The sequence below is a fragment of the Sarcophilus harrisii genome, chromosome 4, assembly GCF_902635505.1.
Source record: "Sarcophilus harrisii chromosome 4, mSarHar1.11, whole genome shotgun sequence".
In the NCBI taxonomy this organism is placed as follows: domain Eukaryota; kingdom Metazoa; phylum Chordata; class Mammalia; order Dasyuromorphia; family Dasyuridae; genus Sarcophilus; species Sarcophilus harrisii.
The window spans coordinates 462,355,298-462,381,804 of NC_045429.1; the positions used below are offsets into that span (position 1 = coordinate 462,355,298).

Consider the following 26,507-nt stretch of genomic DNA (forward strand, 5'->3'; position numbering starts at 1 on the left):
CATCAAGAAGAGGACATCTCTAGAACTTGGAGGTGGGGAGAACGAGCGCCTCATAAGCACCTACTATGTGACAGGCACTGTGCCAAGTGTGTTCCATGAATGATCTCTCATTTATTCAAATGAACAGTCCATCCAATAGTGACGCCATTTGCCACATCACTAGAATCAGCCCTGATGCTATTAGAAAGCTTCTTTCACAGTGAACATCAGCCACTTGGAAAAGGTTTGGAACTTTTGCTGCTGGTGGCTGGCTCAGAGGGCGCATCTCCCCTTCTTTTCATCCCCAGGTGTGAGTGTGAGTGTGAGTGTGAGTGTGAGTGTGAGTGTGAGTGTGTGATGAAGGGCACAGCCAACCTGCTGCATCCTTGAGCTTGATGATGGGCCTGGAGAACATTGGCCGTGGCACCTTGGGAAGGTCCAGTGGCCGGGCCAGTCCAGGGGGCTCACATCAGCAGTGGGCTCCTTGACTTTGAAATCTCCCGCCCCTTTCATTATGCGATTTCTAAGTCTGAAGAAGCCTGCCGGGTGTAATTAATATTCCTCCTCCTCCACGTACCATTACTCCTGACAGCAGAAATTAAAACATGAGATTCTCTTCATTCAGACCCAACCCACGGGACTCGGATTACACGGGGAAGCTGCTAATCAAACGAGGGGTTTGTAGATCGGCTTTTGGAGGCAAAGTCTTTCATTCAGTTTCCCGGGGTGGCGATGGAGAAGACACGGCTCCCCTCCTCCCCGACTGGCTACCTGCCAATGGCCCCATTCCGCCCGGTCTGGGGTGAGGGGCGGAACGCCCACCCCCTCGCTGGCTAGGAAGAAAGGCCCACCCTTTGCCGTGGTCTCCCTCGCCCCACTCGGGGTTGCTATGGGCACTGCTGCCTAGATGCAAGAAGAGAGGGAGAGAGCAAAGCGAGAACAAGGGCTGTTCCAGAACCTTCAGAAAGAAGCTGCTTATTAGGCTGTATGTTTTTGTTTTAAATTACCTTCCGCCGTTAGATCATGTTTTATTCCCGCTCTAAGTACTGTTGACAGACGCGCTAATTCATGTATTTAAACAGATATTTAGCAACCAGCAGAAGATTCAGCTAAAAATAGGTCAGCATGCTAAACAGCCTGTTTAACATCAGGCCTGTTCTCCTCGTTAGGGAGCTGGGGCTCGGTGCAGCCCTGAGCCACTTGGCTGAGGAGGGCTGCTCTCCATGTAGGGGAACCCAAACATCCTCTGTGCGCGTTACAGATGGCAAGTCCCGGGCAAAGCCGGAGGGATGCCGGCTCCTCGGGAGTCCGGGGGGCCCTCTGCCGGGGGTGGCACCGAGCCATGGAGGATGCTCAGGAGTCCTTCAGAACCGAACCTGTGACTGTCTTCTCGGACAAGGCTCTGTCTATAATAATAATAATAATGATAATGATGATAATAATAATAAAAGCTACACAGGGTGCTGTCTATATTATCTTCATAATATAGCAGTCAAAGGAAAATGCCCCAGTCTGCATTGGGAGAGGAAAAGCCTTGGGGAGGAGGGAAGGGGTGGTCCTGATGTAACCCACCCTGGTCGGACCCCATCTGGAAGATGGCTGCTGTTCCCTTCAGGGCCCAGTTTCAGAAGATTGATAAGTTGGGAATGAGTCGGGATGATGAAGGTCCCGAAGGCCAAACCACATGAAGTCCAGCTAAAGCATCTGGGAATGGCCTCTGGCAGAAAAGGAAACCCAGGGGGAGGGATGGCTGACTGAGCGTTTAGAGGAAGCATCTAGGCTCCTCCTGCTTGATCCCAAAAGCAGAACCAGGAACAACAGATGAAAACTGTACAGGGACAATCTGGGCTTGATGTTGGGAAAAGCAGAAGAAAGAAAAAACTTCTTCTCACCATGAGAAGATGGAATGAGATGTCCCAGAAGGTAGTGAGCTCCCCATCTTTGGGAGTCTGCCATCCAGAACTGTATGTGGGGATGCTGAGAAGCAGCAAGCTACCACCTGAAGGGAACTTAGTTTGGAGACAAGAAGATCTGGGATTGGAGCGCGTTTGGTGAACATGTACAGGGGCTCGCTTTGCTGTCGATGCATCAGCCCCGTGATTGTGTTTGTGTCCAGGGAATTCTCGCTCTGGAGCGGGTTGGAGTGGGGGCCAATTCCGGGGCTTGCAGAGCTGACTCGGCAGCTCCCTGAACACTGGGGACATGGAAGAGGGCCTGGCCCTCCCCGCCCAGCTGCCCCCTCACCGAGCAGGGACATGTGTCTGCTGTCCCTGTGGGACGGGCAGAGATCGGCGAACCCAATTCCCCGGCACTTTGGGGACAGAGCAAAGCATTTCCCTCGGTCTGGTCCAGAAAGTCATTTGGAAGTGAGAAGAGTAGGAGGCCAGGGTCTGCATCGCAGCCCCTCCCTCACTCCGGCACCCTGGGGCAGCACCCTCCTCGCGGTTCCTTCTCTTTCAAATGGCAGGGGGAGAACAGATGCTCTCTGGGGGCCCTTCCAGCTCAGGATCCGGGCTCCCCTGATCCTCTGGGTAAATCATTCAGCCTCACTTTCTCCCTCTGTAAAATGACACTGTCAGAAGAGGCGTCCCTTGCAGCCAACTGACTCCTTCTGTGAAGAATGAAGTGTCCTGGGCACACACAAGGGCTTCTTTCACAAGCATTTAAGTCAATATCTATCAGAATATGTTGCTCTCTGTCCCCTCTCCCAGAGAGTCACCCCTTTTAGCAAAGACAAAAGAGGGGGAAGGAACCCCAGTTCTTCCAAATCATTTTCCCCAGAGTCCCACGCCCGGAGGGGCCCCCTTCCCATGGCTGTTCTTATTCTGGGCTGGGTTTCGGCGCCCCGCTCCTGGATCTGTGCTTGGGCTTGGAACCATCTTGGAGGATGGCAGCAAGGCCGGATTTTTCTAGCGTGGATCAGGTTCCCACGTGCTTTAGCGCCCTCACCTCCCGGGAGCCCCAGAACCATGAGCTCAGCACTTGGGGCTCTCCTCCTTTTTATAGATGAGGAAATGGGCCCAGGGAGGCTCAGCTCCTGCTGGGCCAGGGCAGGATTTGAATGCGTTTCTCCCTGGCTCTAGGCTCAGGGTGCCGGCCACAAACTGGCTGGGCTGCTGCCCCTTTCTGGGTCCCCTCCATGCCCTGATTTGCCTCCCTGAGCCCCCCCTACTCCGGTCCTGTGCAGTAATCCCGGTTGCACGCTACCTTCCCTTGGTTCCAGTGGCAGGGCTGGGGGTCTACCGCCCCCCCCCCAGGGCTCCAGCTGAGTGAGCAGAGTTGGGATGCGGCCTCTCTCCACTCACACCCTCCTACTGTCTTCCCCAAGTTTTGACAAGAGGAGGAAGGAGCCCATCTCCGCCTCCCACAGTGCACAGGAATAGCTGACATTTCTCTATATAAAGGTTCGCAGAACTCCCGGCAGACAGCGGCTCCCGAACCTCCCAGACTTCCGCAGAGCTCTCCCGGGACGGCGTCCCCACCTGGCAGAGGAGGCTCAGCGTGGGGCCTGGTCCGGAGGCAGCCGGAGAGCCGCCGCTCCCTGCCTCGGGCTCCCCGCCTCGGTCTCCCCGCCTCGGTCTCCCTGCCTTGGTTTCCCAGCCATTCCCTGCCTGGGGCTCCTCATCTAGCTGGAGGGTTAGATCACGGATGGAGCTCTAGCCAATCAGCGTTCTTGTCTCGTACAGGGGAGCCAGAGGCCAGGAGCCGGAGAGCCTGGGGCCCGGCACAGCCTGAATGCGGAGGCAGGAACCGAGTCAGGAGATCCGGGTTCACACCGTGGCTCTGCCCTGGGATGGAGCCCCTTTCTGTCTTGGCATTCGCCGCCTTCCCCCAAGACTCCCTGAGTGACCCCAGAGCTGGAGCAGAGGCAGAGGTGGGACCTGGGGTCCAGAGCCCCGAGTGCTGGAGTCCCGGGGCTGCCACGTGTCCGGCCCCCTCTCACCCCTGACAAGAAAACCTTCCCTGAGCCCCCTCCCCAAGCCTTTACCATCATTATTACTGCCATGGCTTAGACTTACTAATGTTTCCTGAATTAGAGATGGAAACAGCTCATTCTTGTGGAGAAACTGGTTGGGGGCCACGAGCAGTCCCTCTAAAACCCCACGATCCTCAGCCAATCAGTCCTAGGAGAGAAAGCAATGGCAGGTGGGCCAGTCAGAGGCCTTGAATGACAATAACAGCATTTATACGGCTCCTGGCCACCATTAGCTCATTGAACCCTCACAAGAAGGTGCTATTTCTAGCTTCATTTCACAGATAAGGAGACCGAGTCCCAGAGAGGTCAGTGACAGGGGCAGCCAGGTTTGGACTTAAGGGGAGGTGGGGCTGAAGTTGTGGGGGGCTCCTCAGACCAGGACTTGTGTGATCCCCCAAGGGCTGTGGACAGGACGGGCTGTCACTGTTTCTATGATTTTAATATTCAGAGACAGGCATTAGAAGCTGGTCCAGACCCTTTTTTGGGGAGAAGACCCCCCCGGACCCCTGACTCCCTGACTCCAAATTCAGCATTTGTTCTCTTCTCTAGGCCAAAGTTCCTGAAAAAATCGGGGTGGGGGGAGGAGGGAGGAGGGATCTCCGGCCAGGCCACAGCAGCCTTGAGCAGCCCCACCCTGTCCTCCCCGCTCTGTCTTCCCTGCTCCGTCCCCCCCCCCCCAGACACCGACTCGGGACAAAGGGGCACGAGGCCGGTCTGGGTGAGTCTGAGGACTCGGTGTTTTCTGTGCAGAGGATGTTATGTAACTTGCTAATGAAGCAGGAGAGCTTGTGAAATGCTCGCCCTGACAAGGATAATTTAATTGCAGCCCTTCCCCTTCAATTAGTGCCCGTTGTGGGGATGAGGCTGGAAACAGGCGGCAGAACCTGGGCGCTAGGAGGGGAGTTGCCATCTGACTGAAGCCCCCGTCTCCGGGGAGGGGGCCGCGGGGCGGGGGCCTGTCAAGGGCCGCCGCCCGCTCTGGGCCTCTAGGAGGAAGGCCGGGCTCTGGGGGACGCACACCAGGCCGGAAAGGGCTTCTGGACCAGAGGAGCACAGATCCAGAGTCGTTGTGGGACAGATGAGGAAACTGAGGCCTGCCGAGGAAGTAGAATCGCCCATGTGGTGAGGGGCAGAGCCAGAACCGTCTGCTCCCAGAGCTGGAGGCCTCTCTGCTCGTCCAGTCCTTGCCACGAGCCCAGGAAGGGAAGCTTCCTTCTGGTGGCCGACCCCGTATGAAAGGATCGGGGGGAAAGGTCTCCCAAGCATCCAGCCGGACCCAGAATCCCTTCCCTCCCCCATCGCAGGGGGACGTGGCCTCTGTCAGGGGGTCTCCAGGGGGATGCTGGAGCCCAGTTTCCTGCTCTGGAGACCAAGACGGAAAGAGTGGACAACCTCCTCCTTTATTAGGTGCTGGGTAGGTCCTAGCCATAGAAAGGTTCCCAGAGGACCCTGGAACAAATTCTAGGCGTGGTGGTCGAGGGCAAATCTGTGTCCAATTCCCAGCTTGCCCACTTTCTACCAGTGGCTGCCCCTAAATACTAGTCACCAGGGATTAGTCACTTAGGCTCTTGGGGTCTCAGTTTCCCCATCTGTAAAATCTGAGGGTTGGGCTATTGGACCTTTAATCTGTGATATGAGAGATACCGTCAATCTTCCCCCCAAAAAAATGAACCCCAGTGTTCTGCACGGTCTGGTCAAGAAACAGACATGGCTCCACATCGGGAAAACTCAGCCTCTGTTTACTCATATTTAAAATGAGGATAATAATAGCACATACGTATGTACATATGTTTATATGTGGTACAGAATCAGTCTGGACAGAATGAGTAGAAAATCAATAAAAGGCTCATACCTGAGCAGGAAATCCCTGAACAACATGATAACAGCCAGCATTCATATGGCCCCACATAGGAGCCCTTTAAGCCTTGCCAAGGGACCACAGCCATGCTCCTCTCAAACTCAGAACTCAGACTCGTTATGGGGCAGCTGCATGGTCAGGGGCTGACCCTAAACTCTATCTTAGGAGCCAACACACACACACACACACACACACACACTCACATACACACACACACACACACTCACACACACACACCCCTCAAAACCACTGTCTCTCTCATGCTGCTCCACCCAGAGTTGTTTCTATGAACTCTTAGAGCAAAGCTTGAATCTACATTGTGTTCAAATCCTCACAGATGAAGGCAAAAGTATCCTTAAATTAAATATCCAAGCACTCAAGATAATGGGTAGGACAATCTTTGCTCTATCCTATAGAATAGAGCTATATATATGTGTATGTATATATATATATATATATATATTCTATCCTATAGAACAGAGGACTATAGAACCATGGGGAAAGCTTCACAAAGACTTTGCAGTAGCTCATGAGTAGAATTCTTTCCCCTTTTCACTGGGATCCTAAAGTCTTGTTTCTAGAAGACTTTGGACTAACTTTAGTGGGGAAATTTATTTGTCCTTGGTTTGGGGGACAAGTACCCAGATGTTCCACTGAGCTCCTCTTTACCTTTCAAAACACCAACAGACATTTTCCCTAATGGCACTAGGCTGTGGTTTGGACTCCCTCAGCAGCCCTTGGAGTTGATAAACAGGTGACCCTTTTGGTGACATTTTGGGGACTCCATTTCCATCTTCACACAGTCATACACCCACCCAGCCTAATGTTACTACCCTAAGGGGCTCAGACTTTCTATAGAAGGAAACAAATTTGGGATTATTAGAACGGCAACCTCTTTTCCCTGTTTACATAATTCAAAATAACAGTGGAAGGCCAAGTCCAGGTCTTTTAGTCTCTTCCCTCCTGTCCAATATGGCGTAGACTCCCAGATGGCTTTTCCAGCTTCGGGCAGCATGACTGAGACCTTCTCCTCCCCCCCAGAAGTCAAAAAACTTCTCAGGAAATCTCCCCCTCACAGTAGACTACGGGGCACCAGAGTTCTGGAATTCGGTTCTATCCTAGTGTGTTGTTTCCTGGGCCTAGGTAGTCCCTCCACTAACAGGTCACAGCCCCTGTACAAGTCCAGAAGGTCTTCCAGGGTTGCCATGGCTGAGACATTCATCTATCTGGAGATGACTACGATTGGCTCGGTTGATCTCAAGCTTGATCTCAAGTGTCATTCGACACTGGCCTGTTCTGGGAGCTTTCTCTGCTGAGAGTTTGGCTGCTGGCCCAGTCTCCAAGTACTGAGGGTCATCACCACACCACGGTGAGCCAGCAGAGGGGAACCTCGGCGGAGCCCCGGACACAGCGGTCACTCTACACATTCTCATTGATAAGGTTAGCAGAAATCCCACTTGCGTCTCTTGGGGAAAGTTAGTCATTCATCCATGGCGGAATTCATGTCTTAGATCACCCGGCAGAGAAGAGGACCTTGCAAAATGGAGGTGACACATCTAAGTTCTGATGGCATCACAGGGTCGGGGAGACTGATGGGATTGAGCTTGGGCAGGGGCACCTGGGAGGATACAGGCTGCTGTGGGAGGCCATGGAGGAAGGCAGTGGAGGTCTGACATGATTTTGCTTTAGAGAAGATCCTGGAGAAATAGGATCCTCTGGAAGTCAGCATGTGAACAAGACCGAAGCACGGGCTGGGTCTAGGCAAAGACTGATGAGCTTGGAGTTGTCCTATGGCTTAAACAAAGGATCATACTTGAGGCTTCCTCCAGAATCTTAAAGAACGATGGAGAAAGCACCCAAGAAATAATGATGGAAAAAGAACCCAAGAAATGCCGATGGCCGTGTGCGCCTCTCTTTCTGTGGGACTCTCCCCGGAGAGATTGGGGACACTTTCATCCTATCACTCTCAGATGAAGACCTAAAGCGTCCATGCTTGGAAATGCTCTCACGATCCCCCTTAGAATATGGGGCAACTGGTGGACCAGACAAAATACCTCGACGTGTCCCTCTCACAAATAAGCTGTACCAAATGTCCCCCAAAATAGCCTGCAAGGTCAAGGCATACATTTCCTCAGGGTCTCCATATGGGAGAGCATCTCACATTTCCTCAAAGGCTCCCTGACAATGTGTTAAGAAGAGGAGTTCCTAAAACACTCCACACTAGGACAGTCAGATTAACTTAAAATGAAAACAAATCTAGAGAAGCCCCAAGAGGTGTGGTTCCCCCCAAAGGGTTTAAACACTCAGGATTAATGACTCGGGTTTTTTGGACAGCAGGCAAACCTTACCCTACAAATCTGGGGTTCAGCAAGCTCTGAAACAAGTTGTCTGGACTCATGGCACAAAGTAAGACAAGCACCATAGGTCAGCTAAAGGGGGAATTTTTAAAAAAGAACGTTTATGAGTCACCATAATATACTTCAGTTGACCTGCCAGCCATGGGAATTTTAGAGGTATGACAATCCATATAGCCTCTAATTTTATACCTCAACATTCAAACAAGCAAAAGGGCCTGATGTTTAAAGAAAAGTAAATTAATTGTATTCTAGAGTGAGAAAAAAGATCATTTCTCTCTAATATATCTATGAGTGAGAATCTCTGATAAAGTCTTTTCAATCATTTCTCATCAGTATATAGAACCCCAAACTGTTCCAGAAAGTCCCCATAGGGTAGCACACCCAATGGACTCGTCTCCTCTCCTTAATTGATAATTACTTTACGGAATAAGTAATATTGTAAATATTGTAAAGTAAATTGATAATTTACTTTACGGAAAACCTAGAACTGAAGGTTGCTGGATTATCATTGCTGGTATATGTTTGTGAGCCCCCATCAGCATGACTCCCATTCATTATCAGTTATAGTTTGTTTGCTTTTTGAAAAGTACATTTAATAAGCAAATAGGAAAAAGTCCCCTGTTACAGAAACAATCCAACTCCTTGTCACCATCACACACACATCCCCAACCCCAAAACAAGAACATCCTTGTACACACGATGTCTTCGGGAGAGTAGGACCAATATTATAGCAAAATAGAGGAGAAGGGAACATGTGTGGCAAAGGGTAACTCACAGTCCTTGGTAACCGAGTCCCTTCTTCTTTCACTGACTCCTTAGGTGGAGCTCTCTGCTGGGCTCTTGGGAAGTCAAATCTCTTAACCCTGAGGGGTTAATTCCCTGAAACCCCCTTTTTTTCTTTTCTTTTTTTGGTATAACTAGTCTGTTCTTACTGTATCTCTCAGATCCCAATGCAAATGCTGCCATCAGCCATCTCGGCTCTGGCTACACTCTTATCGATTAGTAGGAATTCTACATCTTCTGACCTTTTAAAGTTCAAAAGACCATCACCTGGTCTGCAGGAGGAGGTGTAGAGAAAACTCCATTTCCCTTTTAGAAGGCCTCACCTGCCAGAGGCAGCCACTACACAGACAAATGGCTTCCGGAGCTATATGTAGGCCCAGGGGTGTGTCAGATTCTCTCAGGTGATCATGGATGTCGTCAGTGTGGTAGCATCTGTAGTTATCCAACCACCAAAGATCTCTATTGCTCTCAAATTGATTAGGGGCTTGTTTGCACCTATGTCACACTTCTGATTAATTGATTGGATCCAGCTGTCTGGGCTTTCGGGGATTACATTAATTACATCATAATTACAGATGGATGTTTTCAAACGAAAATTCCTAAGTTATAAACCCCAAAGAACTGGGAGCATGGTGGCAAATCAAGAGACTGTCATTATTATTTTTTTCTTGCCTTATGATCAGAGGTTTCCCTAGTAATTGTACTGATGAACAGTTCTAAGGTTCCTCTTCCAAGGTTCCCCCCACACACCCTTCATCCCCACCCTATTTGGAGATTTGGGATTACGAAAGTCACAGCTCTGGGCCTTCCCTAAGTGAAACGTCCTGTGAAATCCCTCCCCACGCCTGATCTCTTCTCGCTGGAATATTTTTGCCTCCAGACGTTGTTCAGCGTGGTGACCCACCTCTGCCCGACATCTGCTCTAGAACCAGAAAACTAGATCCCCTCAAACTGCCCCCCGCCAGATGCTGGCTCTGAGGGTGCTCAGTTTTTTCCAACCTTTAGCTCTGGGCATATGCCAGCCAACTGTTTTCCATTCAAAACTTTGCAATTAAAATTAGTTTTTTAGGGAAATTTAAGACGCCAAGTACACAGCCCGTGTAAGTCCTCTCTGTTTGCATGGTAACTATTGACCGCTTAATTACATAGTAATTACAATGTAGTGGCAGAGTGATTACATAGCAAGGACCGTATCATTAGACGTGATTACTTCTGTCTTCTTAAGCATAGGGCAGGTTACATGGTAATTGCTTTTGGACCTTCCAAATGCAGTTGCAGAGTAATCTATTGCAGCCTGTAATTAGCACGGAGTTATATGGTGCTTGCCAAGCAAGCAAACATCGGAGGCTGCCATTTATGTGAAGGCCGGCATGAAAGGCACCCTGGGATTGACTGAGCAGGCGCTGATGGACACCTTCGGGACCCGGCTGTGGTGACGGCCCCCCAACTTCCCTCACGTGACTTAGCCAGAGAAAGGACCCTGAGATCCAGTGTTGGAGGGTACCCTTGGATTGGATTGGAAGGGAGGTCTTTCTTTGCATCTCGGATGGTAGCCTCTTGTACCTAGTGGATACTCTATAAACACTTGCTGAGATGCTTGAATGACTGACTATACATTTGGTCAAGAGTTCCACTGCTAACAATCATTGAGATTTTTATAGGGAGATAAAGACTACAGAATGTTATGCATTTCATTTCTTTTTTATCTTTCAGCGCCCAGAAGATTGCCTTGCATACATTTGGCTCCTAATAAATGCTTGTGGAATGAATGGTTCTCACATAAAACTAATAAGTCCTATGGACATGATTATCTCTATTTTACAGATGGAAAAATTGGGGCTTAAAAAATGGGATTTGCCTTGGGTTGAAAGTCTAGTATATGTCAGAGAGAATTTGAACACAGGTTTTTTTTCCTGACTCCAAATTGAGGACGTGGATGGAAGTTGCAGAGCAGTAAATTGAAGCTTAATGTCAGTGAAAACTTTTTCAGTCCCAGAGATCTTCCAGAGTGGAATGGACTGGCCCAGGATGTGATGGGTTCCTCCCCTTTGCTTGAGGCCTTTAAGAAGAGCTGAGCTGTATAAGGAATATTTTCTTTGGGTGCAGGTTGGATTAGATGGTTTTGGAGGATTCTTTTAGCTAAAATATCCCATGCTCTTTGTTTCTTCCCTCATCCTAATCCTAAGTATTAAATAGTTATTATCCTCTGGCTGTGCCCGTAAGATGCTGTGAAAACTAGCTGAAATCTGAAATTATTACTGCATACAAATTTAATACGCTTTCCTCTCATCCTGGAAAATATGTATACTACCGGATTCAGTGCAGTGGGAATTTGATAATTTGTCGCTCAAAAGACTTGAGCCCTAATACCAATATGCTGGACACATCTAAAGTCTTTCAAATCCAGTAATTACATGATGTAATAGATGAGGAAGATCTTGTTTTTTGTTTTGCATCTGACATATATTGGACGTCTGGTGCTGGATGAGTTACAATGCTTTTATAAGGGTGAAGCTCCATCGATTCTCTCACCCCCCCTTTAATGAAATTACTTTTGTCAGGGAAGAATACTTCTTGTTTCAATTAATCAAAATCCACTTGAACAGGGCCTGTATCCCTCCTTGAATCAGTCAAAACCCTCATGTGACAGACTTGGTCACTCCATAATGAATTATAAGAACCAGCTAGAGATTCTGAAGGTGTGGAAGTGGAGGGGAAGGATTGTAATGTCACGGACCTGATTTGGAAGAGAACCAGTCACACGGGGGCAATTGTCAGAGAGAGAAATAGAAGGTGGGACGGAGGGGTATTGAGTGGCCATTGGCACTCTGGGCATCTCAGCTAAAACTTGGACTGATGCCCTAATGATAGCTCCCTCACCTACTCAAGCACTAAGCAACATTATAACCCAAAGTTTTGCTCTATCCCCAACTTTCTCTCCCAAGTCTGTCGTGCTCCCTAAATATTTACAACTCCAATTTTGCTTCATACATAAAGAAGCCAGGGATTAATGAAAGAGAATTATAGAATTTTAGAGCTGCAAGTGATTGGATGAATCACCAGGTTTTGGGAAACTTAATACTTTGATCTGTTGTTCGGAAGTGGGACTCTCTTTAGTCATCACACTCTCTTATCCCATGTAATGGCCTCCCTAGTGGTTCTGACTAATGTCCTGAGGGAAATAGCTCTCCTGACATCCCCTGGGTACTAGGGGAGCACCCCATTTGTCCATCAGTTATCCCTGATATGACTAATCCATCTTTTTTTCCAGCTGCACACCTCTCGTTTGACTCCTTGATACAGCTTTTCTTGTACCCATTATTCCTTGATGATATGCTTCAGCCTGCTCGTGCCTTCTAGGAACCTATCCACTGCCCCTTAGGTGACTTAAATCTTTAAATCTTTAAGTACTATGATATGTGATGATTGGCAGTCTTACAGCATAACCAGAAGAATGTTGGTATTTGTTTTTAATGGGCAATTATCCAAAGGGAAAGCTCGGGGTCATTAAAAACATTGTATGTTTTTCCAAATGCAATTAAGCCAGCTTTCTTCAGGCAACTGATGGCACAGTGGATAGAGTGCTGAGCCTAGAATCAGGAAAATCTGAGTTCAAATTTTATCTCAGTCATTTCTAGCTGTGTAATCCTGGACAAGCCCCTCGATCTTTGTCTCCTTTTCCTCAATTCTAAAATGATAACAATAACATTTACTTCACAAGATTGTTGTGAGAATCAAAGGAAATAATACTTGTGTAGTTTTGCAAAAAGCATCTTATACAATACCTGGTGAATAGTAGCCATTATAAAATGCTAATTCTCTTCCTCTTTTTCTCCTACTGAATCCTAGGATTAGTTCTTTGTCTACATACTGTGTATGTCAAAAACACATGTGCTGATGGGACAGTTCTATAGACTATTCATACAACTGCATATCAAGTCTTTATCCACTTGGATTTTCTTATGTGGGTGCTTAGACAACTCTATTTTTCAAAGAAATTACTTATTTTAATTAGTCTTTTTAAATTTTGAGTTTCTGGTGCTGAGAGAAGTGAGCAGAATTAGGAACAAGTTGTACACAGTAACAGCAGCATTGTGCAATGATCCACTTTGATAGACTTTGCTTTTCTCAATAATACAATGATCCAAGATAATTCCAAAAGACTCATGATGGAAATTGCTATCCACATCCAGAGAAAGAACTATGGAGTCTGAGTCTGAATGCAGATAGAAGCATTCTATTTTCACTTTTTTGTTGTTTTTTTTCTTTCTTGTGGCTTTCCTTTTTATTCTGATTCTTCTTTCACAATACAAGGAAATATACTTAATATGACTATACATTTATAACCTATGTTAAACTCTTACCATCTTGAAGAGAGGAAAGGGGAAGAGGGGAGAAAAACTGGAAATCAAAATCTTATAAATGTTGAAAACTATATTTGCATGTCATTGGAAAAATAAAATATTATTAAGTAGAAAAATAAATAAATTTTGGAGTTGAAAGTTCTTTCTATCCCTTCCACCCTTCCCCAAAATGATATCAATTGTACATGTGAAATCATGCAAAACATATTTCCATCTTATCTATTTCACTAAAAAAAATAAAGAAAGCAAGAAAATTATACTTCAGTGTGCATTCAGAGTTTCTCAATTCTCTTTCTGGAGGTGGATAGCATTTTTTGTCATGAGTCCTTGGCAATTGTCTTGTATCATTGTACCGCTCAGAGTAGCCAAGTCTTTCAGCTGATCATCATTATACCATTCTGTAAGTGTGCACAATAGTCTCCTGTTTTTCTCACTACATTTTGCATAAATTCATATAGAAATTACCAACTCCACCCCAAACTACCTCCTCATTCTTTCTTATAACACAATAGTACTTTATCATAATCATATGCCACAACTTTTTCAGGCATTCTTCAAATGATGAACATCTCAATTTTCAATTACTTTCTACCACAATGATTTTCTACCAAGAGCTTTTATAAATATATTTGTACATATCGGTCCTTTTCCTTTTAATTTGATCTCTTTATCATCTGTAATATAATGTTTCAATCTCTCCACTTCTTTAATATGGAAGCTGCTAAATCTTGTGTGATCTTTACTATGGTTCCATGATATTTTAATTGTTTCTTTCTGGCAGTTTACAATATATTTCCTTGACCTGGGAGAGTTCATGACTTAGGCTACAATATTCCTGGGAATTTTCATTTTAGGATCTCTTTTAGGAAGTGATCAGTGGATTCTTTCAATTTCTATTTTACCCCCTGGATCTAAGATATTGGGATTTTTTCCATGATAATTTCTCAAAAGGTGATGTCTAGACTCTTTTTTTGCTAGTGGATTTCAGGTAGTCCTATAATTCTTAAAGTATCTTTCCCTGCTATATTTTCTAAGTCAGTTCCACATTTTCTTCTGCTTTTAAAAACTCTTGACTTTGTTTTATTGTTTCTTGATGTCTTATGGAGTCCTTAGCTTCCAGTTGGCCAATTCTAATTTTTGAGAAATTATTTTGTTCACTGAGTTTTTGTATCTTCTTTTCCATTTAGCTTATTGTGCTTTTTAAGGTGTTCTTCAGTGAATTTTTATGCCTCTTTTTATCAAAGCTCATTCTTCTTTTTTAGTGTTATTTTTAAAAATTATTTTTGTGCTTCTTTTACCATTATGTTAATTCTCTTTTTATACTTTTCCTGAAGCACTCTCATTTCTTTTCCCAGTTTTTCCACCACTACTCTTATCTTTTTTTTCACTATTTCAGGATTCTTGTTGGGCTTGGATCTAGTTAGCAATTTTCTTGAGGTTTTGCTTATAGCTGTTTTCATTTCATTATTTTTTTTTTCTGAATTTATGTCTTGGTCTCCTCTGCCACCATAGTAGCTATTTATGGTTAAGTTCTCTTTTTGTTTGTTTGCGTGCTCATTTTCCAGCCTGTTTCCTGATTCTTGACTCTGCTATATTCACCTGACGGCAGGGAGACATTGTCTCAAGCTTCAGACTTTTCTATGTTGCTGTTTCTAGGGGACTGAAACTTTTGGGTACTTCCAAGGCGGTGTGATGCAGGGGGAGGTGTGGTCACTGCTATCCTGGTCTGTGCTTTGTCTATCCAGGAAGGACTCCTGATCCCTTGCAGCCACAAGTCCTTGGTCCTGGAACTGTAACCCAAAGCTACATTGGGGCAAACAGTTGATAATCCATAGCAGCTGTCCACACTGCCAGAAAAGAGCCCCCTGGGATCTCTTTCTGATCAGCCATCTGACTCCCTTAGCATCTCTGAGGTCCCAAAGCTGCTGCCCTCACCACTGTTACTATCGAGATGTCCTTCAAGGTCTACTATTGATGTCCTCCAGTCTGGCCCCAACCCGGGTGTCACATACTTCTCCCATCCACATTCTAAGTTGTTTTAGGCTGGAGAAATGTTTCTATCTGAACTTTTGTTACCTCTGCTGATGCAAAATTTGATTTGAGAAATTATTTCATAGGTTTTTGGAGAGGAATGTTGGAAAAGTTGAACTGGGTTGTTGCCCTCTCCTCCACCATGTGGGCTCCCAAGTTTAACTCTTAATCCCCCTTAAGAGATTGTGGACTCCTCTCTGGAGGCTCTTCAGTGGTCTGGAGTGTAAGGTAATGTGCACAACAGCATCTGGCCAAGCCCACTGTCCATGGGGAATTCCTGTGCCATTTGTATTCTGTGTCCGACATCCTCGAGGCTGGAGGGTGATACCTCTGGTGAGCTCAGATTTCCTTAGGCCTTGCTCAATCAGAGACCCGTCCAAAGCTGTCACATCGCTCAAGAACTCCTGGATGACTGTGACCCACAATGGGAGGTGCCTTGTTGGAAGAGCATCTTTAAGGCTACATTTTGTTCTTCCAGATCAAATGCTTTTATGTAGCCTTCTGTCAACTAGTGCAGGGAGACCTGGTAGGCTCTGAACGATTTGATTGTTTCATAAGCCTTTGAAAATAGTATTATTTACAGAGAAAATATTTACAAAAGAGAATAAGCACTTTCCTCTTCACGTATGACTGTTTTTGAGCCATCTCTAACTGAACTCACTACTCCCGATGTGAACCTCCCAGGTCAGAGGACTGAGGGACGTCCCCTTTATTTTGCTTCTACACAGACACTGGTTATTTCTACCTGGATGCTCATTGTTCCAATGTTCTCAGATCTCTTGGCAGCCTGACCCTCACCCTCCTAATGGTAGCTCCCATTTACATGACCCTAGCAACAAGCCTTTGGTACGGCTCTGTGAAGTAAACACTATTATTGTCCCCATTTCACTAAAGATTAAAGGGCATATGTATGGTGTTTCAAGGTTTGCAGAGCACTTTACAAACATCTCAGTTTCTAAGTGCTTATAACAACCCTGTTATCATGCCCATTTTACACATAAGGAAATTGAGGCAGAGATGAAGTGACTTGGCCAGAATCATGCAGCTGCTAAGTATCTTGAGACCAAGCGGAAGAGCTCCGATTTCCTACCTCTGGGCACTTTTTCATCCCCTAGATGCACTGCTCCTGGGACTTCCCTCCATGATGACATTGTGAGATTATGGATTATTGGGGTCTGGCCCGCAGGGGTGCCCCTCATCTTTGCCATGGTCTGCTCCCCGGCGGAACATGAGAGACTTAGAGGAAGGCTTTATCCCCATCCTATGCAGACTCTGTCCACAACACTGGCTTGACTTGCCAACCTCGGGAGTCTGCTCATGAGGAAAACGAAGTTAGAAGAGAAGGCAAGTTCTCTATATAGAAATCCGGGCTCCATTGCTCTTTCCCACTGCTCATGCTTTTGTGATAAGGATTTTGCCAAGAATTATAGTCAGATCTCTACCATCTTCTTCCTTTTTGTCTGAGAACAGGCCTTCCCATCTGCTTTCCTCTTGGATACTTCCAGGTCCCTTGTGATAACGTCCTCCTCTCCTCGAGCATCCTGAGTCTCCTTGATCATGAAAGGGAGCAGAGCCACTTCTTTCCAGCCTGTGTCTTCTCACCTCTGCTCTCTCAGGCTCCACTCCCCACTGGGGCTAGGAGGCCATTCGGGTTCTCTTCTTCCCCATCCAAAGATGGGTCTTCATCATAGGAAAAAATCAAAGAGAGATGATGAAGTCCTAGCTGTTCTGCCTTTTCTGCTCCAGTCCACCCTTCTCTGATCTTTTTGCTTAAAGCCTTTTTTAAAATCCTTATGTTCATGGTGTGGTCATTAGTACATCTCACTTGGTACTTCTAACACATTCTTACACACCTCTGTCTGATTCTGAGCTCTGTATCCCCCCTTCTTCCATCCAAGGGGTGGGAGGCAAAGTCACAGAGTCCTTTTCATCCAGGAACCATCTTTTGCCTTACAGCCCCAGTGCTTGGCACAAAGTAGCTACTGGTCAGTGAATATCAACAGACTGAACCAAGGGATCTGACCTGTTCACAACAGAAAGTTCAGCAAAGTCCCATGTTCTATCTCCTTCTTCTCAATCCAAGTAATTGGAAGCTACCTGGGCATCCTTTAGAATCAGGATATTCACAGCAATGGCAAAGGGCACAGTCTACATCACTTCTACGTTCTCGCTGGAAGGAAGCTCCGGGGCTTGTCTTAGACCCCAAAATGAAGCTGCCTGTGAAAAATGCTGGCCAGTTCTCCCAGAAATCCTAGCAACCCTCACCAGCTGCCTCATGTTCCTCAGGCCTCCCAGGCAGGGACCATGTCAATTCGGGTGCCTCAGGGGGGAACCTTTTCCTTCTTGTGGGTGAATCAGTGCCCTTTGATATAAAAACTCCTCAGTTCTCTTCAAGGCTGTGAAGTCGATTCTTTCTCTGAGCATTTGGTTTGTGTTTCTGGCTGCTCGTTCGGATCCCATGAGGCTCCGAGAGCTAGGTCACAGCAGCTCGAGTGTTATCCCTCCCAGCTTGGGAGGCAGCCACTTCAAAGGTAGCAGAGGCCAGCTCAGGGTGACTCTGCGCTTAAAAGCAGTCTCAAAGGCAGCAGGAGGGGCAGAGAATCCCTCAGATTTCACAGCTTTGGTCTGCTCAGCCACAGCTTTTTGGGATCAATAAGAACAGGCTTGCCCATAAAATCCAGATGAAAACCCTGAACAATGGCTTTGGGCCCTAAAGCCTGCTGAGCCCAAAGCCTTTCCCAGGTGCTGTCCCCCTTCCCCCAGTGGCTCCGTCCCCCATCTCTATTCAGAACGAGTCCTAACCTCCTGTGAAGGAGGCACCACTGGTGACAAAGAGCATGTCTCTCTCAGAGATATTTTCCATTTTAAAATCCAGCAGGTCACATATGGCAACATAGACACGTGGTGCTCCATTATGGACAGTCATTCATGTCTTTAAGAAGGCCATTTCTCTTCACAGATGGGGAAACTGAGGCTCGCACACGGTCACAAGAAGTGGCCGGAGGTTGTTTTTGTTTCCCGATCTGTTCTTCCCTGCAGCCCTATTTCTTGGTAGCCCCATGTTAGATTTTAGGGAACCGGTAGCCTGGCCCATCCACCACCTCCCCTCACTTGAGGGAGCCCGTGGGAGCCACAACTATCTGAGATGACTTGTCTTCTTCCCTGAACATGAGGCTTTCTCCAGGGACTCTTGATTTTCTCACTGCTGGATCCCATCCTCAGGTGTGGGAACCAAGGAGAGAAAAGGCTGTGACTCTAGACTTGGAGGACCTGGATTCAAATTTTGGTCTGGCTACTTACCTCTAGTGGAGATTCTGCTATGGACCAGGCACTGAACTAAGGCAAACTCAGTCTCCAGTGAAATGAAGGAGACAGCGTATAAAGTAATTAGTCCAGCAAAGATCTATGGGGAAGATAGGAAGGGCAGGACAGCGCGGGATGCCAAGGGTTCTGGAGGGATGGAGTTTGAGCCAAGGGAGCCAGAAATGGGAAGGTGTGAGCTGGGAGAGCTTCTCGGGGCTGAGAGATGCCTAGTACAAAGGTGTGGAGGTGAGAGACAAAGAACTGTTTCAGAGACAGCAGGTGAGTCAGGGTAGCCTAGGGTGAGGCTAGAAATCAAGGCTAAGAGACAGCAGAGAGAGTCATGGAGGCAAAAGGTTTTAGATGAGATGTGGAAGACTCCGTACGTGGAGGACTCCATACATGGGGGACTCCGGAGATGGAGAACTCCATTCGTAGAGTCACTGGAATTTGGGGAGGGAGCTGGGGTGACGTGCTCAGATCTGTGCTCCCTGAAGATGCTTTCTTGGGTTCTGGTTGGTCAAGTGGCTACTCAGGGGGTGAATGGTGGGTTTGTGTGCCCCTGGTGGAATAGGGCCTGGAAGTTCCATTAGTCTTTGTCAGCCCAGAGGCGTGGGAGCATAGGGAGGACGTTGGGATAATGTTGGCAGTAGAGACGTTCTCCTGAAGAAAGAATTGTCGTCCAGATTCATGCATTTGCTCTGTGCCTAAGGGATCCTGGTCTGCTTCTCTCAGGGCAGTCAGCCTCAGCACAGGAGGGGCCTCTGCCACATTTCTGTCTCTTTTGCCCCTGGAACATCTTTTCCTTCATCCAGACCATCCCTCAGCCCAGCAGCCATCCCAACGTCCTCACCTTCCAATGAACACCCTCGATGTCCATTGTCACTGGCCACAGACACAGGGCTGGCTGACATGGTCGAGATAACCCTTCCCTGTGAGTCTTGAGTACTGGGGACAAATTCAAAGAAGAACTTCTAATTTTTGCCTAAGATCTTAAAAAAAAAAACCACTAGCTGTTCATACCCCTCCTCTCCTTGACAAAATGTCACTTCCTGCTCTATCCTTATATGTTGACGTCAGGGTGATTTATGGCAGAGCTGGCTGGTGGGACCTGGGCCCCCCTTGGAGTCACTTTGGGAAAAACAAACTGGTCAGAGTTGAGTGACCAGCTGGGGGATAAGCTAAAAAGGTTCCGTGTTTCCATTAAGAAGTTAGGTTCCCCTCCTAGATTGCAATTCCAAAACTGCTACTTTTGGTGAAGGGTGGTCTTGAAACCATGCAGTCATGTACTTTATCGGCTCCTCCGTGATAGATGGTGTGGCTAATTCAATTTGGCTTTAAAAGGGGACCATTAAATAGGTCATTGTTTGCAGGAAGCTATATTTAATTGTGGAAAGTTAAAAATGGAAGCTCCTCAGGTCCCTGTAGCCTGCACACCTTATTATTAGATCCCTGGTTTCCAAATTGCGTTCTATTTCTAGATTTCACCAAGAAGCGCAAGAGGATGCTCATGCTGTGGGATACTTGATTGACAGTTTGGTCATTAGGTTCATTTTATTCCATTATCGGGTTTGGGAGGAAGACGACATAATGCACTGGGGCCTTCCCCGTATGCTTGAGATTGTAAGGACCCACGGATCGGTCCGTGCTCGTCCAGCTCAGCACGGGCTCTGACCACCTGCATGAGAAAAGTAGCTTCCTGCCTGAAGTAAGCTCCTCCTCCTCCTCCTCCTGGGGGGAGGCTTTGTCCTGTCCTGGCCCCCGAAATCCAGGCTCCATTTGGGCCCGTTGGGGTATTTGTAGCAAAGTGAACAGGTATAGGGCCGATATTAAAGGTGAGTCAGTATCCAAGTCCATCAGCAGGAGACTGATCAGAGGAGGTGTCAGACCAGAGAAAGGGATGAAGGGTCAGCAAGGCCCTGAGAACAAGTGCAGAGGCAAAGGCTTGTGATCCAGGAAGATTCCAAGGCTCTGAGGCAAGGACAAGGGGGCTTGGTAAGCTCCTTTCTTCTACCCTCTCAGGCTTGGGCTCCATAGGACAGCTGGCACTCCCATTGTTTGTTCTTGCCATTGACGTGGTGGTGATTCCTGGGTGATTCCTGCTCATTTCACTCTGCATCAGTTCATGGAGGTCTTCCCAGGATTCTGTGAGTCAGTCAGAGTTCTCATTTCTTGAGGTGCAGGAACCTTGTGTTACCTTCATGTTTTACGTAATGTTTAGTGTCCCCCCCAACTGATGGACACCCTCTTTTTTAGTTCTAAGTTCTCCCTCTAGGAGGGGTTTTGCCTTTGTTTGCAAGGAGAAATGGGACTTGGGGTTAGACTTTGGATTTTCCCTAGGGGAATATCCCGGGGGCTTCGGTTTAGGGGGGAAGGCCAAGGGCTACTGGGCTTGCCAAGGGGAACCCTTGTCAGTATATTCTGGCTGTCACTAGTGGGAGTCCAAGAGGATGGTGGGAGAGGGGGGGAGAAGGATGCATTGTGGGACACCATGATGCACATACACACATATATATGTATATATTTATATGTGTCAGGGCTCTCTGTGCTCCTCTGTCTATACAGGCTGAAACAGCCTTAGAAAATCCTCTAACACTGATGATCTGCCCCCCAGCCTCCCCTCTCCCGTTTCTCAGCTTGCCAAGAATGGGAACTCTGTTTCTTCAGTCTCTCCCATTTCCTGCAGGATTTTGTCCTCTGACAAAATACTCGAACAAGCTAAAACTGAGCCAGTTGTAAAATTTTCAGTGCAAACATCGCATCTTAGAAATTGGTACAGAGTATAGGTCTTGATTTAATATTTCATTACTTGTCTAGATTTAAGAAAATGATGGAGCAACTGACAATGATACAGAGTAAACTTAAAAGGGTGTTATATGGATAGGTGGTTTTTTCCTTCCCAGAGAGCTAGTTGTTAAACACTTACCTGCACTGCCCAGCACCCCTGTCTGGGGACATCTATCCTTGGGAAATCTTCTATCTTGGCTTCTGCTTGATGTGAACTGACTCTCTTCCCCTGCCAGGAAGAAGCCCACCCAGCTGTTACCAGATATAACCAGTTCCCAGACTATTCTGTTTATATTGAGTGATCGTGAGGACGGAGCTCTTTTATCAGTCTCCACTGTCTATCCCTCAATCTCTATGCATCTTTAAACAACCTTGGAGATATCGATTAGCAGGTCATCCTGTGGGTCTGGGACCTGGCTGGCCAGTGGTTCAGTCTGGCTCCTTGATTCCCCCACTTTGAGCTCCCTGGCACCCCCTCAGAGTTCCTGCCTTTACTTCTCTGGTCCCTCTGAGAAACTACCAAAAGATCTGCTTGTGATGAAGAGCTTTGCTCAGTTCCCTTCAGGAGTAAGTGTGTTCGGAGGCTCCTCGCTCCCCTCCTCATCATGCTTTTTCCTTGCTGGTTTGCTAATACAGATCTAATCTGCCCGTGGATGGCTCACTCCTATCTCACAGAGTATTTCCTTTCTGCTGGTTAATTGTGAGTCCCCCTGGGGAATTTACCTTTACCTTGCTAATGATATGCTATTTCCTAGTTGCCCTCCTGGTGCCTATTTCATCTCTTATTTTGTCTGCAAATTTCTCCTAAATAAACCTTCCTTTTGGCAAAGAGAGTGGTCCTGGGGAATTTGTCACATGTTTATTTCGAGCTACTTCGACCCCATCATCCTTAGCCTGGAGATGAGCTGTGGTCTTCAGAGCCTCCCTATTTTGGAGCCATATTTTGCTTCCTGCCCTTTGGCCTTGAGCCAGATTTAAGCCCGAACACAAGCTAGACTAAAGTTTCAGGTCTTGCCTCACCAACAGGGCCGACAGAGCGATCTGAGAAATGAGCTTCCTCCCAAGACAGCCGATCCTATGCGTACAGAAGAATATTACCCTTACTCCGTGAAAGCATTCCCTTAAGTTGGCACTAATCAAATATACCATTCTATTAGCAATCGAGAAAAGCAGGAAAGCAGGAAGCCAAGGCAAAAATAACGTCTCTGAAAAATGCAATAAATCCAGAAATGGTCTCGGCGAAACTTAAAGCGCGATAAAAATGCTCGTTCTCACCAGCATCCTCATCTTCCTCCTCCTCCTCTTTCTTCCTTTTTCTCTTTCTCCTCCTCTTCCTCTGCACTAATGAGACTTTACCTGGCTAATTGAATCCACTTCTAATGACAATTACCCAGATGAGCTTCTATGTGTCCACGATTCTCCTCCTCCCCAGCTCTTATTTTGGCCACAGCAGGAACCCTCATTTTGCTTTCTGCACAAACTAGGTACTTCTCTCCTTTGGTGCCACTTATTTTAATATTGCCTCTAATGGTAACTGTCCATAAAGTTCGAGGGGAATACTGCAGGGCCTTATAAACAATCACTAATCTTGCATCCTCTTCCAGGATGTCTCCAGGTCCCAAGACAATAGAATAAATTGTTTTTTTTTTTTTCCTGAGAAGTCAGTCTGTTCCATGAGGCACATGCTAAGGGACAGATTTTGTGAAAACCTGTGGGAAAACGCCCTTCGAGTGAGGAGGAGACAAGTGTGATGGGTGTAAGAGATGCTTACCCGGACAGATGCCGCTGTTCTTGGGGAAGCTGGACAGTGCCCTGACTTGGGAGTCAGAGTCCTGGGCCCCAGGGGGTAGCAGAGCAAAGCGCTGTGATTCTGTGCCTTGTTCCCTCACAGTAAAATGAGAGAGATGGGCTACATGACCCCCGAATTCCTTTCTGGCCCTCCAGTTCAGAGGCCGTTCCCCATCCTGGAGCATTTGGGGAGCGCTATCTGTGAGTATGATGAGAGTTTTGGAACTGTAGACATGTGCTTCCATTCTAGAAGCGCTGCTCATCCCCATGTTCTGTACGTGTCAGGAGCTGGGCTGGAAGCTGAGAACGCAAAGATAAAAAAGAAGAAGCTTGTGTCTGCCCTTCAGCTGCTATTGACCAACCCTCTGCCCTATTTTGTGCTTCTTTTGCATGGAATTTATTTTACACGGGTGTGTGTGTGTGTGTGTGTGTGTTTGTCCCTTGTTAGAATGGAAGTAGCTTGAGGACAGGGACTAGTCCATTTGGTTAAATCTCAGGGCCCGGCAGAGCGGGTGCTTGATGACTGTCACTGATGGACAACATGCAAGATGCCGTAGAAGATGCTGATTGACGAAGACCTGAACCCTGCCATCAAGGAGCTTATAATCAGCTCGAGAAGGCAGGATCTGAATAAAAAGAAATACCCAACACACAAAGAAAGCCTGGTGAATCCAAGAAAGGGAAAGCAAATTACAAGAGCAGACTTGTAACTCAAGGGGACATTTGAATTCATCTAGATGAAGAAAATGGCGGGCAGGGGAAAGTCACTCGCCCAAGATCATGTAGGGAGAACGTGGCAGAGTGTGAGCAACCTGGAGAGTTGTATTTCCACATGGGACAAAGTCTTAGGAAAAGGTCACATCAGCTGACCACGTTAGTTGTACAAAACAAGCTACTGAGCCAGTGAACTAATAAATGGATAAAACCACCAAAAACAAGAAATGGGTGAAAGGTAACGGTAAGTACTGAACGAGCACGCTTAATGAGTTAATGAATATTAACTTTTCCCCAAAGGAGGAGTTTTTTGAACATGAGTTGTATGATGATGGAAGGGGAACATGCAATGGGTGGACCGAGAAGTTAGTTAACTTCATCATCCTCAGTCGGTGGGGTGACGAGGAAGGAACCTTGCACTTCAGGATAGGAAATAAAAGGCTCATTCTCTTATAAGCACAGATCTGCCCAAGAACTGCCCCTGAGCATATGGTCTGCTTCTCCCCAGAAACATAAATAAACCGGCTTACTTCATGCACTCCTGAGTCCTTTTTATCTTTGTTGCACATTCCCAGATTAACACTCATGCCCTCGGATGTCAAATTCGGTGTTTTTTCCGTGACACTGTCCTGCTTCCCCCAAATGCCTAACTTTGATCTATTTTTTAAAACGACCAGTAGTGAATTCCTCTCATAGTCCTTGCTCTGCACAGGCTGCCCTGGATCTTTTTCCTCCGGATTTTTATCGGATTTGAATGAGTGAAATTCTCTTGAAGATGGCAGAAGGGACGAACCTGGAGGAGGGAAGTTAAAGGGTGGGGTTTTTTCCTTTCTTTCCAGCAATGATCCTTGCTAATGCCTAGTATTGAGTTGACCGCTTGAAGGCTGTGGTCACCTTTGAGCCCCCTCAGACAATCCTGCCCCGCTTTTCATCCGAAGCCCTTCATCAGGCTCTGGAGCGGACGTTCCCGGTGACGTCTCCGGCTCCGTTAGGGCGGGGAGGTATGTGACATTATCAGTCCGGGGGTCAGCTCCCCAGTCCTCCTCACTGATCCTCCTCACAGTCCTCACTGATCGCCTCAGACTTCTTGACTTAACCTTTATCCCTGGGGAGGTATCTGCAAGTCCTGGGAGGACTGGGCTAGGAATAAGAAAACAAGTACTGACTGAAGTGCTTGGGGAGCAGACAAGATGATGGGCTTTTAGCAGGGGCATTCAGGCAACACACCTGATCCATTCGGTGTTCTCAAAGCACTCTCTGGTGAATGACCTTGGGGAACTGTGGCCTTGAACTTTGACCTAGTGATGGAAATCATTTAGTCTTCATGCCAACAGTTTACCAGGTGGGCTTGTGTATTCTAAGAATGGAGGCCTGTAGGCCAGCCCTCGGAACACAAGGGTATATTTTTCTCCACACTGGGAACTCTAAGATTAAGTAATATTTATATAGTACTTTAAGTTTTGCAAAGAGCTTTATATGTGTTATTTGTGCATGACATAAAGCTTGTTTTATATTAAGTACTTTATCAAAGCTTTTCCTTCCTCTCTCTTCCTTCCTCCCTTCCCTCTCTTTGTCCTTCCCTCTTTCCTTCCTTCCTTCCTTGCTTCCTTCCTTCCTTTTCTTTCCCTTCCTTTCCTCCCTCCCTCCCATCTTCCCTTCCTTCCTCTTTCCCTCCCTCTTTTTTCCTTTCTTCCTCCCTCTCCCCTCTTTTCTTCCCTTTTTATTTGAACCTCACAACAACCCTGGCAGATGTGTTGCTATTATTGCCCATTATACAGACTTAGTAAAAGAGACAGCAGAGATGAAGTGACTGCCTGGCGAGGAAGTTCATCAGGCCAGATCCGGCTCATGTGTCTGCCCCAAGCGCAGAGCCCTCGCTCCCATGCCAAGCTGGCAGCCACATTCGTCCTCCTGTATGAGAAACCATTTCTGAGCGGTTAGAGTCCTCCCGTTTTCCTAGCACCGAGGCCATTTTCGCAGTTTATCCAAAGTGGATCCGGCTCCCGTCTGAATACAGAATAGAGGGAAGCTGTCACAGCAGCAGTTTCACAGAACCATGGCTCTCACAGAAATTCATTTAGAATCCCAGATGTTCCTGAGGGAACTGAATTGTCATTGGTCTGTCTAAAATAGAGCTGGCCGTCCTTCCCAGGCACATCTCTCCCACTGAAATGATGTCTTTGGAAATGACCTTGTGGAGATCAAATCAGAGGAGGGGAAGGAAGGAGCTGGAACCTCCCTGGCACAAAGAGCTCTCCATTTCTCGGTCGCCCATTGTGGGCATCCGGGATTAGAGGAGTGGCTATTGGAAAGTGGTTATTGGTTTTCGGATGATCTGATGTCCTTGTTCTCCCTGTTCCAATAAGTACTTGTTGAACTGAATTGAATTTTAGCACTGGGTGGTGGTCACCCACCAGTGAGGCACTTACCAGTGCCAGATTCACACTCTTGTTCTGCAAAGCCAGAGTCTTGCAGGTTGGGCGTGAGACCTCGGTCCGGAGAGAGTACAGGGCTGCCTTCGAATGCAAAAGGGACAAGAGAGCCCGCTTTCTGCCGGCTGCCTAGTAAAT

The 26,507-nt window shown here is 47.1% G+C and overlaps 1 long non-coding RNA gene across 1 annotated transcript; it reads right to left on the reverse strand.

Moving 5' to 3' along the window:
* Positions 1–978: 978 nt before the first annotated feature.
* LOC116423795 lies at positions 979–9,155 on the reverse strand. Its single transcript, XR_004234319.1, has 3 exons — positions 8,946–9,155; positions 3,999–4,103; positions 979–1,385 (listed from the first exon to the last, which is right to left on the reverse strand). It is a non-coding gene; the product is annotated as an uncharacterized LOC116423795 (long non-coding RNA).
* Between the last annotated feature and the right edge of the window lie 17,352 nt (positions 9,156–26,507).